Here is a 14,087-nt window from a genome sequence, read left to right as displayed (position 1 = left end):
CATTGCCTTTTGGGGGATTGGAATGAAAACTGACCTTTTCCAGTCCTGTGGCCACTGCTGAGTTTTCCAAATTTGCTGGCATATTGAGTGCAGCACTTTCACAGCATCCTCTTTTAAGATTTGAAATAGCTCAACTGGAATTCCATCACCTCCATTAGCTTTGTTTGGAGTGATGCTTCCTAAGGCCCACTTGACTTCGCATTTCAGGATGTCTGGATCTAGGTGAGTGATCACACCATCATGATTATCTGGGTCTTGAAGATATTTTCTATATAGTTCTTCTGTGTATTCTTGCCACCTCTTCTTAATATCTTCTGCTTCTGTTCAGGTCAGTTCAGTTCAGTCACTCAATTCTGTCCAACTCTTTGTGACCCCATGAACTGCAGCATGCCAGGCCTCCCTGTCCATCACCATCTCCTGGAGTTCACTCAAACTCACGTCCATTGAGTCAGTGGTGCCATCCAGCCATCTCATCCTCTGTCGTCCCCTTCTCCTCCTGCCCCCAATCCCTCCCAGCATAAAAGTCTTTTCCAGTGAGTCAACTCCTTGCATGAGGTAGCCAAAGTACTGGAGTTTCAGCTTTAGCATCATTCCTTCCAAAGAAATCCCAGGGCTGATCTCCTTCAGAATGGACTGGTTGGATCTCCTTGCAGTCCAAGGGACTCGCAAGAGTCTTCTCCAACACCACAGTTCAAAAGCATCAGTTCTTTGGCACTCAGCTTTCTTCACAGTCCAACTCTCACATCCATACATGACCACTGGAAAAACCATAGCCTTGACTAGACAGGCCTTTGTTGGCAAAGTAATGTCTCTGCTTTTGAATATGCTATCTAGGTTGGTCATAACATTCCTTCCAAGGAGTAAGCGTCTTTTAATTTCATGGCTGCAATCACCATCTGCAGTGATTTTGGAGCCCTAAAAAATAGTCTGACACTGTTTCCCCATCTATTTGCCATGAAGTGAGGGGACCAGATGCCATGATCTTTGTTTTCTGAATGTTGAGCTAAGCCAACTTTTTCACTCTCCACTTTCACTTTCATCAAGGGGCTTTTTTAGGTCCTTACTATTTCTGTCCTTTATTGTGCCCATCTTTGCATGAAATGTTCCCTTGGTATCTCTAGTTTTCTTGAAGATATCTCTAGTCTTTCCCATTCTATTATTTTCCTCTATTTCTTTGCATTGATTACTGAGGAAGGCTTTCTTTTCTCTCCTTGATAGTCTTTGTAACTCTGCATTCAAATGGGTTTTATTTTCCTTTTCTCCTTTTTCTTTCACTTCTTTTCTCAGCTGTTTGTAAGGCCTCCTGAGACAACCATTTTGCCTTTTTGCATATCTTTTTCTTGGGTATGTTCTTGATCACTGAATCCTGTACATTGTCACAAACCTCTGTTCATAGTTCTTCAGGCACTCTGACTATCAGATCTAATCCCTTGTATCTATTTTTCACTTCCACCTTATAGTCCTAAGGGATTTGATTTAGGTCATACATGAACGGTCTAATGGTTTTCCCTACTTTCTTCAATTTATGTCTGATTTTGGCAATAAGGAGTTCATGATCTGAATCACAGTCAGCTCCTAGTCTTGTTTTTGTTGACTGTATAGAGCTTCTCCATCTATGTAGCATCTTTTCTTGTGTTGTTGGAAGAGGGTGTTTGCTATGACCAGTGCATTCTCTTGGCAGAACTCTGCTACCCTTTACCCTGCTTCATTCTGTACTCCAAGGCCAAATTTCCCTGTTAAACCAGGTATTTATTCCCTACTTTTGCATTCCAGTCCCCTATAACAAAAACGACATTTTTGAGAAGGGAGGGGGGTGTTAGTTCTAGAAGGTCTTGCAGGTCTTCATAGTGCTGTTCAACTTGAGCTTCTTCAGCTTAATTAGTTGGGGCATAGACTTGAATTACTCTGATATTGAATAGTTTGCCATGGAAACGAACAGAATCATTCTGTCATTTTTGAGACTGCATTGAAGTAATGCATTTTGGACTCTTTTGTTGACTATCATGGCTACTCTACTTCTTCTAAGGGATTCTTGCCCACAGTAGTAGATATATTGGTTATCTGAGTTAAATTCCCCCATTCCAGTCCATTTTACTTCGCTAATTCCTAAAATGTCAGTGTTCACTCTTGCCATCTCCTGTTCGACCACTTCCAATTTGCCTTGATTCATGGACCTAACGTTCCAGGTTCCTATGCAATATTGCTCTTTACAGCATTGCACTTTACTTCTATCACCAGTCACATCCACAACTGGGTGTTGATTTTGCTTTGGCTCCATCTCTTCATTCTTTCTGGAGTTATTTCTCCATTCTTCTCCAGTAGCATAGTGGGTACCTACTGACCTGGGGAGTTCATCTTTCAGTTTCCTATCTTTTTGCCTTTTCATACTGTTCATGGGCTTCTCAAGGCAAGAATACTGAAGTGGTTTGCCATTCCCTTCTCCGGTGGACCACGTTTTGTCGTCACTCTTCACCATGACCCATCATCTTGCGTGGCCCTATACAGCATGGCTTATAGTTTCATTGAGTTAGACAAGGCTGTGGTCCATGTGGCAACCCACTCCAGTACTCTTTCTTGGCAAATCCCATGGACGGAGGAGCCTGGTAGGCTGCAGTCCATGGGGTCGCTAAGAGTCGGACACGACTAAGCGACTTCACTTTCACTTTTCACCTTGATGCATTGGAGAAGGAAATGGCAACCCACTCCAGTGTTCTTGCCTGGAGAATCCCAGGGACGGGGGAGCATGGTGGGCTGCCGTCTATGGAGTTGCACAGAGTCGGACACGACTGAAGCGACTTAGCAGCAGCAGCAGTGGTCCATGTGATCAATTGGTTAGTTTTCTGTGATTCTGGTTCTCATTCTGTCTGCCCTCTGATGGAAAAGGATAAGAGGCTTATGGAAGCTCCCTTATGGGACAGCCTGACTGAGGAGGAAACTGGATGAGATCATACTTTATCTGTCTTTTTCTGTTTGGTTTATGTCACTTATCTCTTCCAGGTTCACTTATGTTCTGTGTTGTCCTTCTCTTATAAGGCTGAATAATATTTCTTTTTATATTGTTGTGACTTCTTTAAATTAACATTTGTTATGTAGAACCCCCCAGGAGTTAATGGTGAGCCACAGTTCAACAAAAGGCTGCAAGAAAATGTGAAACAGTTTATCACTCTCAGGTCCTGGAGGAGGTACACAACTTGCCTCGAGGGACCATCGTTGGAAGGTCAATACAGACAGAAAGCATGGTAGAACCTGGGACGAATATCTTCATTAGGGTCCATAAATGGAGTGCTTTTGGGTTCCAAAACTCTAAAGCCAGATTGGTCAAAAGTGGGATTTTGGTAAGCTTCAGTGTGATCTTATGTAAGGAGCACACAAGAGGAAGATCCTTGGAGACAGAGATGTCTTATCATAAGGATTGTTGGGCAAGCTGTATTAGGAACTTACATTTTCTTTGTCTATTCCTTTGTCAACAGACACTTAGGTTATTGTCATTGCAATCAATATAGGTGTGAAAACATCTCTTTAAGTTATTTTACTTCTTCTGAATGCATAAATGAAACTGGGATTGCTGGCTCATATGGTAACATACTTTCTAATTTCAAATTATATTATTAAGCTATAGTAATCCAGAATATGATACTGGCATGAAACAGACATATAGACCAATAGAATAGAATTTAAAGCCCACACATATGCAGTCAGCTAATTTTTTGATAAAATAATTAAGAGCACACATGGGTAAAAGACAGTTTCTTTGATAAATGTTGTTGGAGAAACTGAATATCCATATGCAAAGAATGAAGCTGGACCTTTACCTTACACTAAGTCAATTCAAAATGGACAAAAAATGTAAGATCTGAGACTGTAAAACTCCTAAAAGAAAATAGGAGAAAAGCTTCTTGACTTTGATCTTGGTAATTAATTTTTGAATTTTACACCAAAGGCAGAGTCAATAAAAGCACAAATAAACAAGTGTGACAACATCCAACTAAAAACTATTCATTGCAAAGGAAATAATCAGTAAAATAAAAAGGCAATATATGGAATGAAAGAAAATATTTACAAACCATATATTTGATAAGGGATTAATATCCAAAATACATAAGAAATTTATATGACTTAATAGTAAAGAAAAAATCCAAATAGCATGATTTTTAAAAATTGGCAAAGAACCTGTGTAGATATTCTTCCAAAGAAGGTATGTAAGTGGCCAGCAGATACATGAAAAGATGCTTAAAATCACTAATCATCAGGAAATGCTAACCTAAACCACAAAACCAGGAGATATCACCTCACACCAGTAAGGATGGATATTATAAAAAATCAAAAGCAAGTGTTTAAAGTTCAGTTCAGTCACTCAGTTGTGTCCGACTCTTTGTGACCCTATGGACTGCAGCACACCAGTCTTTCCTGTCCATCAGCAACTCCTGGAGCTTGCTCAAACTCATATCCATCGAGTTAGTGAATTGGTTGAAAAGACTGCAGATTTTAAGGAACACTTGAACACTTTATTTTTTTGGGCTCCAAAATCACTGCAGATGGTGACTGCAGCCATGAAATTAAAAGACGCTTACTCCTTGGAAGGAAAGTTATGACCAACCTAGATAGCATATTCAAAAGCAGAGACATTATTTGCCAACAAAGGTCCATCTAGTCAAGGCTATGGTTTTTCCTGTGGTCATGTATGGATGTGAGAGTTGGACTGTGAAGAAGGCTGAGTGCCGAAGAATTGATGCTTTTGAACTGTGGTGTTGGAGAAGACTCTTGAGAGTCCCTTGGACTGCAAGGAGATCCAACCAGTCCATTCTGAAGGAGATCAGCCCTGGGATTTCTTTGGAAGGAATGATGCTAAAGCTGAAACTCCAGTACTTTGGCCACCTCATGCGAAGAGTTGACTCATTGGAAAAGACTTTGATGCTGGGAGGGATTGGGGGCAGGAGGAGAAGGGGACAACAGAGGATCAGATGGCTGGATGGCATCACTGACTCGATGGACTGAGTCTGAGTGAACTCCAGGAGTTGGTGATGGACAGGGAGGCCTGGCGTGCTGTGATTCATGGGGTCGCAAAGAGTCGGACACAACTGAGCGACTGAACTGAACTGAACTGAACTGAACACTGTCAGTGGGAATGTAAATTGGCACAGCCATTATGGAAAACAGCGTGAAAATTCCTCAGAAGATAAAGAATGGAACTACCATCTAATCAAGCAATCTAACTTCTGAATTTCTCTTTTGTAATGAAAGTCCAAATTGTTAGAGAGAAGGGCAGTTTTATATTATATAGTTGAAGATACTTAAAATCAACTATCTGGCAGGATTTGGTTATAACCCAATATCAGATGCAGAGAAGGCAATGTCACCCCACTCCAGTACTCTTGACTGGAGAGTCCCATGGATGGAGGAGCCTGGTAGGCTGCAGTCCATGGGGTCACTGAGAGTCGGACATGACTGAATGACTTCACTTTCACTTTTCACTTTCATGCATTGGAGAAGGAAATGGCAACCCACTCCAGTGTTCTTGCCTGGAGAATCCCAGGGATGGGGGAGCCTGGTGGGCTGCCGTCTATGGGGTCAGACAGAGTCGGACACGACTGAAACGACTTAGCAGTTAGCAGCAATATCAGATGACACCTGTGTGACTATCTGGCTTCCTGGTCAAATACATAAAAGGATGATGTTGGTGAGTGCAAAGCAGAAAAACAATTTTGAATGTAAGTTACTTGGCCAACGTACACACTAAGTAAGCTATAAAGCCAGGTTCCCTAAATCATAAGAAAATATTCTTTTTACTTCATTATACAAATATATTGAGTATAATTTCATCTGAACACAGCCATGGTGAAGACAGTTTTGGCTTCATTACCATTAATATTAAGATGGTTTCAAAACAGTCCTATGCACAAACACACACACTTACATAGAACTCTAAACTAAAAATACAAAGTTTTAAGGAAGGACATCCTTTTTTCCTTGAATTATCCATGTGATTCCTTCAATTGTGTCCTTGTTGACTGGTCTATGTGTCTTGTGAATTCATAGTTCTCTTACTCCCCTCAATTCCTGCCTCCCATTTGATAGTCTTGATAAAACCCAGTCTTTACAGAATAGTAAATTAGATAATCCTCTGAGGCATCTTGTCATTTGAAGCACAGTTTTTTTTTCTTTGTCAATTATTATCAACTTTAGGCACTGTGATCTATTTTTGACACAGCAGGAAATGTCCTTAGCTCAGCCTAACCTAGGCTATGTACAATTAGATAAGACATAGAGCAGTACCAGTGCTGAGTAGCCAATTTCCTCCCCCTGTTGTGTTCATGATCCTTATAGAATTGTATAGTAGTGCATCCTCTCAGTTCTGTTTGCATGAATTCCGGTTGCCCAAATGCTTAATGCACTATTACCATAGAGTGAATTCCAGAGACTTACAGCATTGTTTACTGCATTCGCATCTCATCCAACAATTGAAATGGATCCAATTCCTCATAAAATAAAGTATACAATAGTGGTGGGAATTATATTTGTTTTCTAGGTGACAGCTATTCACTCTTGATCAACTTCAGGCATGATTTTCTTTTTATAAATGATAGGTTTTAACAGTCAGAACAATAAGTGAGATTCACATGGCATCAGTCTCAGGAGGAATATATGGTGTACTGCAGGAAATGAACTTTTCAATAGTTTTCTAATTGCAGAAGAAAAACACCATACTATTTATAGATGTTATTTATTTCTTCTCCTTAATTTTAATCAGTTTCAAATCATTGTCAGTAGCTTTACCCATGACCATATTGTGACACTTTACTTTCTTCTCTTTTTTATTTTTGACAAACCCAAGAAATTAAAATTGTTGCCAGTAATCCAGACACTCATTCTAATCAAAGATTTTTGGATATTAAAAAAAAAAAAAGATTTCTTCAATTTCTCTTCTTAAACTTTGAATATTCCAAGCCTTCACCTCTGAGACATATATGATGGCATTGGGTATATTGCATTAAATTATCCAGACCCCCATATGTTTCATTACAGCTCGCATATTGCACTCGTAAAACCAGCATAATCCAAAATGACTCACCTGCTGCAGTCCCTAAAGACTATCTCACCTTCTTTGGGTATGTAATTCAATCTTATAAGAGTAATTTTATATTATAATTAGCAATTATACATGGTAATGTTAGAAATAAGGGGAAATTATAAGTAAATATCCCCAATAAGGGGAAGAAGGAGGTAAATTAAAGAGATCATAAACTATTATTCAAGTTGTTGGTCTTTTTATAATGCCTCTAAAATAACAACAAAAAGTAATAGCAAAATAAGTGAAATCTATGTTTTGTTGCATCCTTCTCTTTACTCAAATTATAGAATAAACCATGCATTTTTAGAATTGAAATTTTACTTAGTAGCTGTAGTCTCAGTTTTAAAAATTTCTAATGGGGGTAAGATTTATTCTTATCAGCTGTAAAAATCATAGATTTCATTAAACGGGGGGTATTTAAAGCAAAATTCCCTATGGCCAAAGAAACCACATATTTCTTACCAAGAACATGAAGAGATAATAAACCACTGTCCACAGTGAAGTCATTTACATTCTAAGCTTTCCAAGAAATTCAAGAGTGGTTCATTGAGGCTCATAGCAGGCTGGAGGTAAGGTTTCAGAATCTCCACTTGTAAAAGTTTACTCTATCAAGAACAAAATGAGAAATCTGTGGAATCTGAAATCTAGGAAATGCTGCCCAGCCAGAGTTTCTGTGCCTTAGGGTTAGTCACACACACACACACACACACACACACACACTTTTTCCTATTGAAATAGTCTCTTCGAATAAAATTTCTCCTACTAAATCCAGATTTTTTTTATCTGACATTCAAAAAATGAAAAATGGACTCTTTGGTTAGGAAACAGTCCAGTTCTATCTAATCTGACTGTCGTTCATAACATCTATGTCTATAGTTCTCTTCTACCTTTTAGTGTCTATCATTCTTTTTATGTATTATTTCTTTTGGCTGTTTGGCTTTCTTGAGTAATTTACATTCCATCTAGAAAAATCTCCAAGTGTCTTGGGATCCAAGCCTTCTCCAGGGTCTGCTTATCTCCTTGGATGGCAAGATCAAGGTCCCGAGAACTTGAGCTTTGTTGTAGAAATTTGAAGGGAGGCAAAGCAGTTCAGTGAAAGAAGATCAGAGGCAGAAGATCCTGTTTTGCAAACCATCCTCTGAATTTTTGAATAGTATGATACTTTGGAAATGTCACTCGATCCTTCTAAACTGTAGTAAAATAGAAATAAAAATAATTATATGTTAAGAGTTTTATGAAGATTAAATGGGGGAAATTGGTATTATTCTAACCATATGCCTAATACTAACAGCAGACTTTCAAGCCATCAAGGTTTATCAGTCATCAAGTCTCCATGACTCACTGTCTTAATTATCACTCCTGGTGGTGCATTTCTCTCCATTTCCCCATCACTGCTTTATTTCTCTCCACAAGACCCAGATAAGCTACATATGAGGAGCTCCTCATATGCCCATGAGGACATATTTTATTTGTCTTTTTCACTCCCTGGGCCTGGACCAAAGGAATCACCCCCAGAATGCTTTTTGAATGAAATTGCCTGTAACCTAAAATCAGACATTGAAAGTTAATCTTTCCAGACACAAAACAAGGTTTTTGGAGTTCCCTTGGTTTATTTACAAAGATACCACAAATACATCAGGAGGGAAGTTACATTAAATGTCTTCCAAAGCCCATTTCAAGGCTAAGATTATCCTATACTTTAGGAAGAAAAATGTGCTAATTTGTGACAATGCTATTTTTTTTTAGTCTAAGCATTTGCGCAATAGCTTGTGGTATGTGACGCCAAACAGCCAGATGAAAAAGTGAGAAACATTGTCATGCATCAGGATATTGTACTTCCTTGGTGCCAAACATCTGGGTGTTTAGAAACACTTGCTGAATCCTTCGCTTTTCACCTGAGTGTTTGGCACTGTATAGACACAGCAAATAACAACCAGACATCTTGGCAGAACATCCACTGAGACATATGGATGTGGGTGGTAGTATCATAGCGTTGAAGCTGTTGCCACGGCAGAAGTTCACAATGGTATTTTGATCAAGATGATACATTCTGTCACTAAAGAGACTTTCCCTCCAATAGAGGCTCTTAGTTATGTTTTGAGTTTTAACAATTCATTGGTGTCCTATGGTATATGCTTGTAACCCTCGATGCTGGGGCCAGTTAATCACTTGAGAAAGAGATCTGTCCAAGAGGCTGCAAATCAGGAGGAATTCAGTAACTCACTACTCACACTAAATCAATTTTTCTGGGTGACTTGTTCTTACCTCATTTCAATTTTCAGGGCAGTGTATTTAGGTTTTACATGTAGCTTTACTGTAACTAAATCTCTGTACTGTCCTATATAGGATAGTATATATCCTTTATATTTATTATAACTTATAGTTAATAAATTATTTTATTAGCTGTGTTAGTCTTTGACTTACATTTTGCTTTATAATGATAAGGTTCCTGCTTCTTCCCCCAGAACCCCAAGGCCATAAAAAAAAAGTTAACTCAGCCTGCAGATTTTCTTTCCTTCTATATGCTACACATACATCTTTATCTCTGCCTCTCTTCTATTATCTGTGCTTCTGCCGTCATCTCAGATGACCTAGTTTAAATGTTGTGTTAGTCAGGACATGCTAGGGGCTGCTGCTATGATAAGCAACTCTACATCCATTTCACCATGAAAACTCGTAGCAAACTGGGAACAGAAAGAAATTTCCATAACCTGATAAAGGCATTTGCAAACATACATTAAGCAACATCATAGTTAATGTTGAGAAACTGAATCAGTTCAGTTCAGTTCAATCCCTCAGTCATGTCTAACTCTTTGTGACCCCGTGGACTGCAGCACACCAGGCCTCCCTATCCAGCACAAACTCCTGGAGTTTACTAAAACTCAAGTCCATTGAGTCAGTGATGCCATCCAGCCATCTCATCCTCTGCCATCCCCTTCTACTCCCACCTTCAATCTTGCCTAGCAACAGGGTCTTTTCAAATAAATTAGTTCTTCATAACGGGTGGCCAAAGTATTGGAGTTTCAGCTTCAGCATCAGTCCTTCCAATGAATATTCAGGACTGATTTCCTTTAGGATGGACTGGCTGGATCTCCTTGCTATTCAAGAGACTCTCAAGAGTCTTTTCCAACACCACAGTTCAAAAGCATCAATTCTTCAGCGCTCAGCTTTCTTTATAGGCCAACTCTCACATCCATACATGACTACTGGAAAAAACATCACTTTGACTTTTTAATATGCTGTCTAGGTTGGTCATAGCTTTTGTTCCAAAGAGCAAGCATCTTTTAATTTCATGGCTGCAGTCACCATCTGCAGTGATTTTGGAACCCCCAAAAATAAAGACTGCTTTTCCCCTAATATAGAGAGCAGGGCAATGATGTGTTCTCTCACTACTCTATTTGACATCCTACCAGAAATTCTAGCCTGTGTTATAAGGTAAGAAAAAAAGAAAATGTGTACTGGTTGGAAAATAAGAAGTAAAATAGTCTATTCATAGAAGACTTAATTACCTGCATAGACAGTCTGCACATGTCTACAAAGAAGTTCTTGCTGCTGCTGCTGCTAAGTCACTTCAGTCGTGTCCGACTCTGCGAGACCCCATAGAAGGCAGCCCACCAGGCTCCCCCATCCCTGGGATTCTCCAGGCAAGAACACTGGAGTGGGTTGCCATTTCCTTCTCCAATGCGTGAAAGTGAAAAGTGAAGGTGAAGCCGCTCAGTCATGTCCAACCCTCAGCAACCCCATGGACTTCAGCCTTCCAGGCTCCTCCATCCATGAGGTTTTCCAGGCAAGAGTACTGGAGTGGGGTGCCATTGCCTTCTCCAAAAGAAGTTCTTAGAACTAACAAATTAGTTTGGCAGAGTTGCAGATGCAAAGTCAACATACAAAAGTTAATTGTGTTTCTTGCACTAATAATAAATAACTGGATACAAATTTTAAATTATATATACTTATATATTACACATATTGTATCCAATGTTGTATATCTTATATATGTGATATATGTATAGTATTTTACACATGTATTGTATGAATCAGTGAAGTTGCTCAGTCGTGTCCGACTCTTTGCAACCCCATAGACCGTAGCCTACTAAGCTCCTCTGTCCATGGACTTTTCCAAGCAATAGTACTGGAGTGGATTGCCATTTCCTTCTCCAGGGGATCTTCCCAACCCAGGGATCAAACCCAGGTCTCCCACATTGTAGACAGACGCTTTACAATCTGAGCCACCAGGGAAGTCCCATTATATGAATCATATATGTCATACAATTTACAATAGTGTCAAATAAAATGAAATACTTAAGTCTAATTCTAACAAAAGATATGCAGGATTGTGTGCTGAAAGCTATAAAATATTGATAAAAGTAATCAAAAAATCCCTAAATAAATAGAGAGATACTATGTTTATGGTTGGAAATACTCAATTTCATTAAGATTTAAGTTCTCCCCATTTTGATCTAGAGATTCAACGTAATCCCAATCAAAATTTTGAATGATCTTTTTGAGATATTGATAAGTTAATTGTAAAATACATATGGATAGGTTAAAAAATGAGAACATTCAAAATATTTTGTAAATAATGAAAGACCTACATTGCCTGACTTTAAGATCTATCATAAACCTGCATTAGTCAAAACAGTGTGGTGTTGGTGAAAAGATAGATGCATCAATCCATGGAACAGAATAGAAAACCCAGAAGAAAAATATTTAACAGATTTATTACAAAGATAATAGAGAAGAGATAATCTTTCAGCAAATGATGCTGGAACAGTTGTACAGTCATATGCAAAAACAAAAATGTTGACCTGTATCTCATATATTTTACAAAATTAATTCAAAATGACACAAATGTAAAAATAAGCTAAAAATAATTTAGAAGGAAACAGGAGAGAAAAATCTACATTTTAATAATGATTAAGGTAATAGTAGTACAACCCCAAAAGAAATTTCATTCACCAAAGCAAGTTCATGTGGCAGCCATTCTTTAACAGGCTCAAAAGTTGCAGTGGTGCAGAATGAGGCTAGATAATTGTTGCTGTTCAGTCACTAAGTCATGTCCAACTCTTTTTGACCCCATGGACTGCAGCGTGTCAGGCTTCTCTGTACTTCACTGTCTTCCAGAGTTTGCTCAAATTCATGTCCATTGAGTTGGTAATGCTATCTAACCATCTCATCCTCTTTCACCCTCTTTTCCTTTTACCTTCAGTCTTTCCCAGCAACATGGTCTTTTCCAATGAGTCAGCTCTTTTTATGAAGTGGCCAAAATATTGGAGCTTCCACTTTAGCATCCATCCTTCCAATGAATATTCAGAATTAGTTTCCTTTGGGATTGATTGGTTGGATCTCCTTGCAGTCCAAGGGACTCTCAAGAATGTTCTCCAGTACCACAGATTCAGTAGCATCAATTCTTTGGTGCTCAGCCTTCTTTATGGTCCAACTCCCACATCCTTAATGACTACTGGAAAAACCACAGCTTTGACCAATCAGATCTTTATTGGCAAAGTGATTTATCTTCTTTTTAATATGTTGTCTACATTTGTTGTAACTTTACTTCCAAGAATCAAGCATCTTTTAATTTCATCCATCCACAGTGATTTTGGAGCCCAAGAATATGAAATCTGTCACTTTTTCCACATCTGTTTGCCAGGAAGTGATGGGACTAGATGCCATGATCTTAGTTTTTTGAATGTTGATTTTCAAGCCAGCTTTTTCACTCTCCTCTCTCACCTTCAACATGAGGTGCCGGGGTCCAGCCCCGGCTGATCCAGGGTATTCGAAGGGGAGACGGCTTAGGCGACTATTTAAATATTCATCAAAGATATAAAGAGTAATAGAATGAGGATAGCTCTGTAGGAAAATTCAGTGGAGAAAAGAGGCTGAGTAGCTTGGTTTATGCGGGAGACCAATAAAACTTCAAGACAAGAAGCTTGCACCACTTACGTAGGCCTCAGGCGTCCTTCCGTTCTCCCGAAGGAGAGGAGACACTGAGGCCTCCCCGGTCGGATCTTAGAAGCCCAGGCATAATAAGTAAGCATGGCGGGTTCCGCGCTCCAGATGGAGACTCAGCCAGAGTGAGAGAGAGAGAGACATGGGAAGACCAGTCTTTCGAGGAACTGATCCCCATTCTTTATTTTCCAGAGTCTGTTTTTATACACTGAGATGTTATACAAAAGTCACGTGGGGACAGCAGTCCTGACTTTTATTAAAGTCAGGTGCTTCACACAAATGTATACAGAGGTCTTAGGGGTGTTTACATCATCTTCTGGCCAGGGGGGCCTGCTGACAATTTACGATCCTCTCCTTGTGACAGTGGTCAGAACACTTTTTTCTCCAAGGGTGATTATTCTTAAAACAGACGCCACCCAAATAAAGTTACATTCCTATAGGGTGAGGGTGTAGTGGGTTTTAGTTAAGGAAAGAATTTATTTAGCCTAAGGTCTAACGTGATTAATATCAAAGGTTAATACTTATTTCTTCTATATATTCATTAATGTGTGTAAGGAAGGGCAGGGGATATGGAGACTTAGCAACAAACATTGGCTCAACAAATGAAAAACCGTTCACCAATACAATTTCTAATCAGCCCATTATACTTATACTAATAGTTTTCTAACTTTTCTAAGGAACCTGTTTTTAGAAGGTTTAAAGCATCTCGTGCCTCTCACGGTTGGGAGGCTGTGAGCAATCACATGTGGCCGGACAAGCCTGTCAGGCAGGTTAGAGAACCTTCAGAGGAGTTTGTAGGTTAAAACACTCTTGTCATGCCCAGGAATTATTATTAACTGGAGCTCTAAGTTAATTCCTTCTCCAAAAGAGGTGGTGGGGGACAGCCCCCCGTAAAGTCAGAGGTGTAGGTGAGAGCACAAAGTAGTAAAGTAGGCAGGCTCTGGTTATGGGGGTAGATGCTCGAGGATATCCAGGGGGACTCCTGAGGCTCAATCCCGCCTTTGCGTATGTCGAGCCTCCTTCCTCATGACCTTTGTCATGGGCGGAGTGCCTCACACCGGCCCCCAACAAT

Source organism: Bos mutus, chromosome 8 (genome assembly GCF_027580195.1).
Source record: "Bos mutus isolate GX-2022 chromosome 8, NWIPB_WYAK_1.1, whole genome shotgun sequence".
Classification (NCBI taxonomy): Eukaryota; Metazoa; Chordata; class Mammalia; order Artiodactyla; family Bovidae; genus Bos; species Bos mutus.
Note: the sequence above shows the minus strand (reverse complement) of the source record.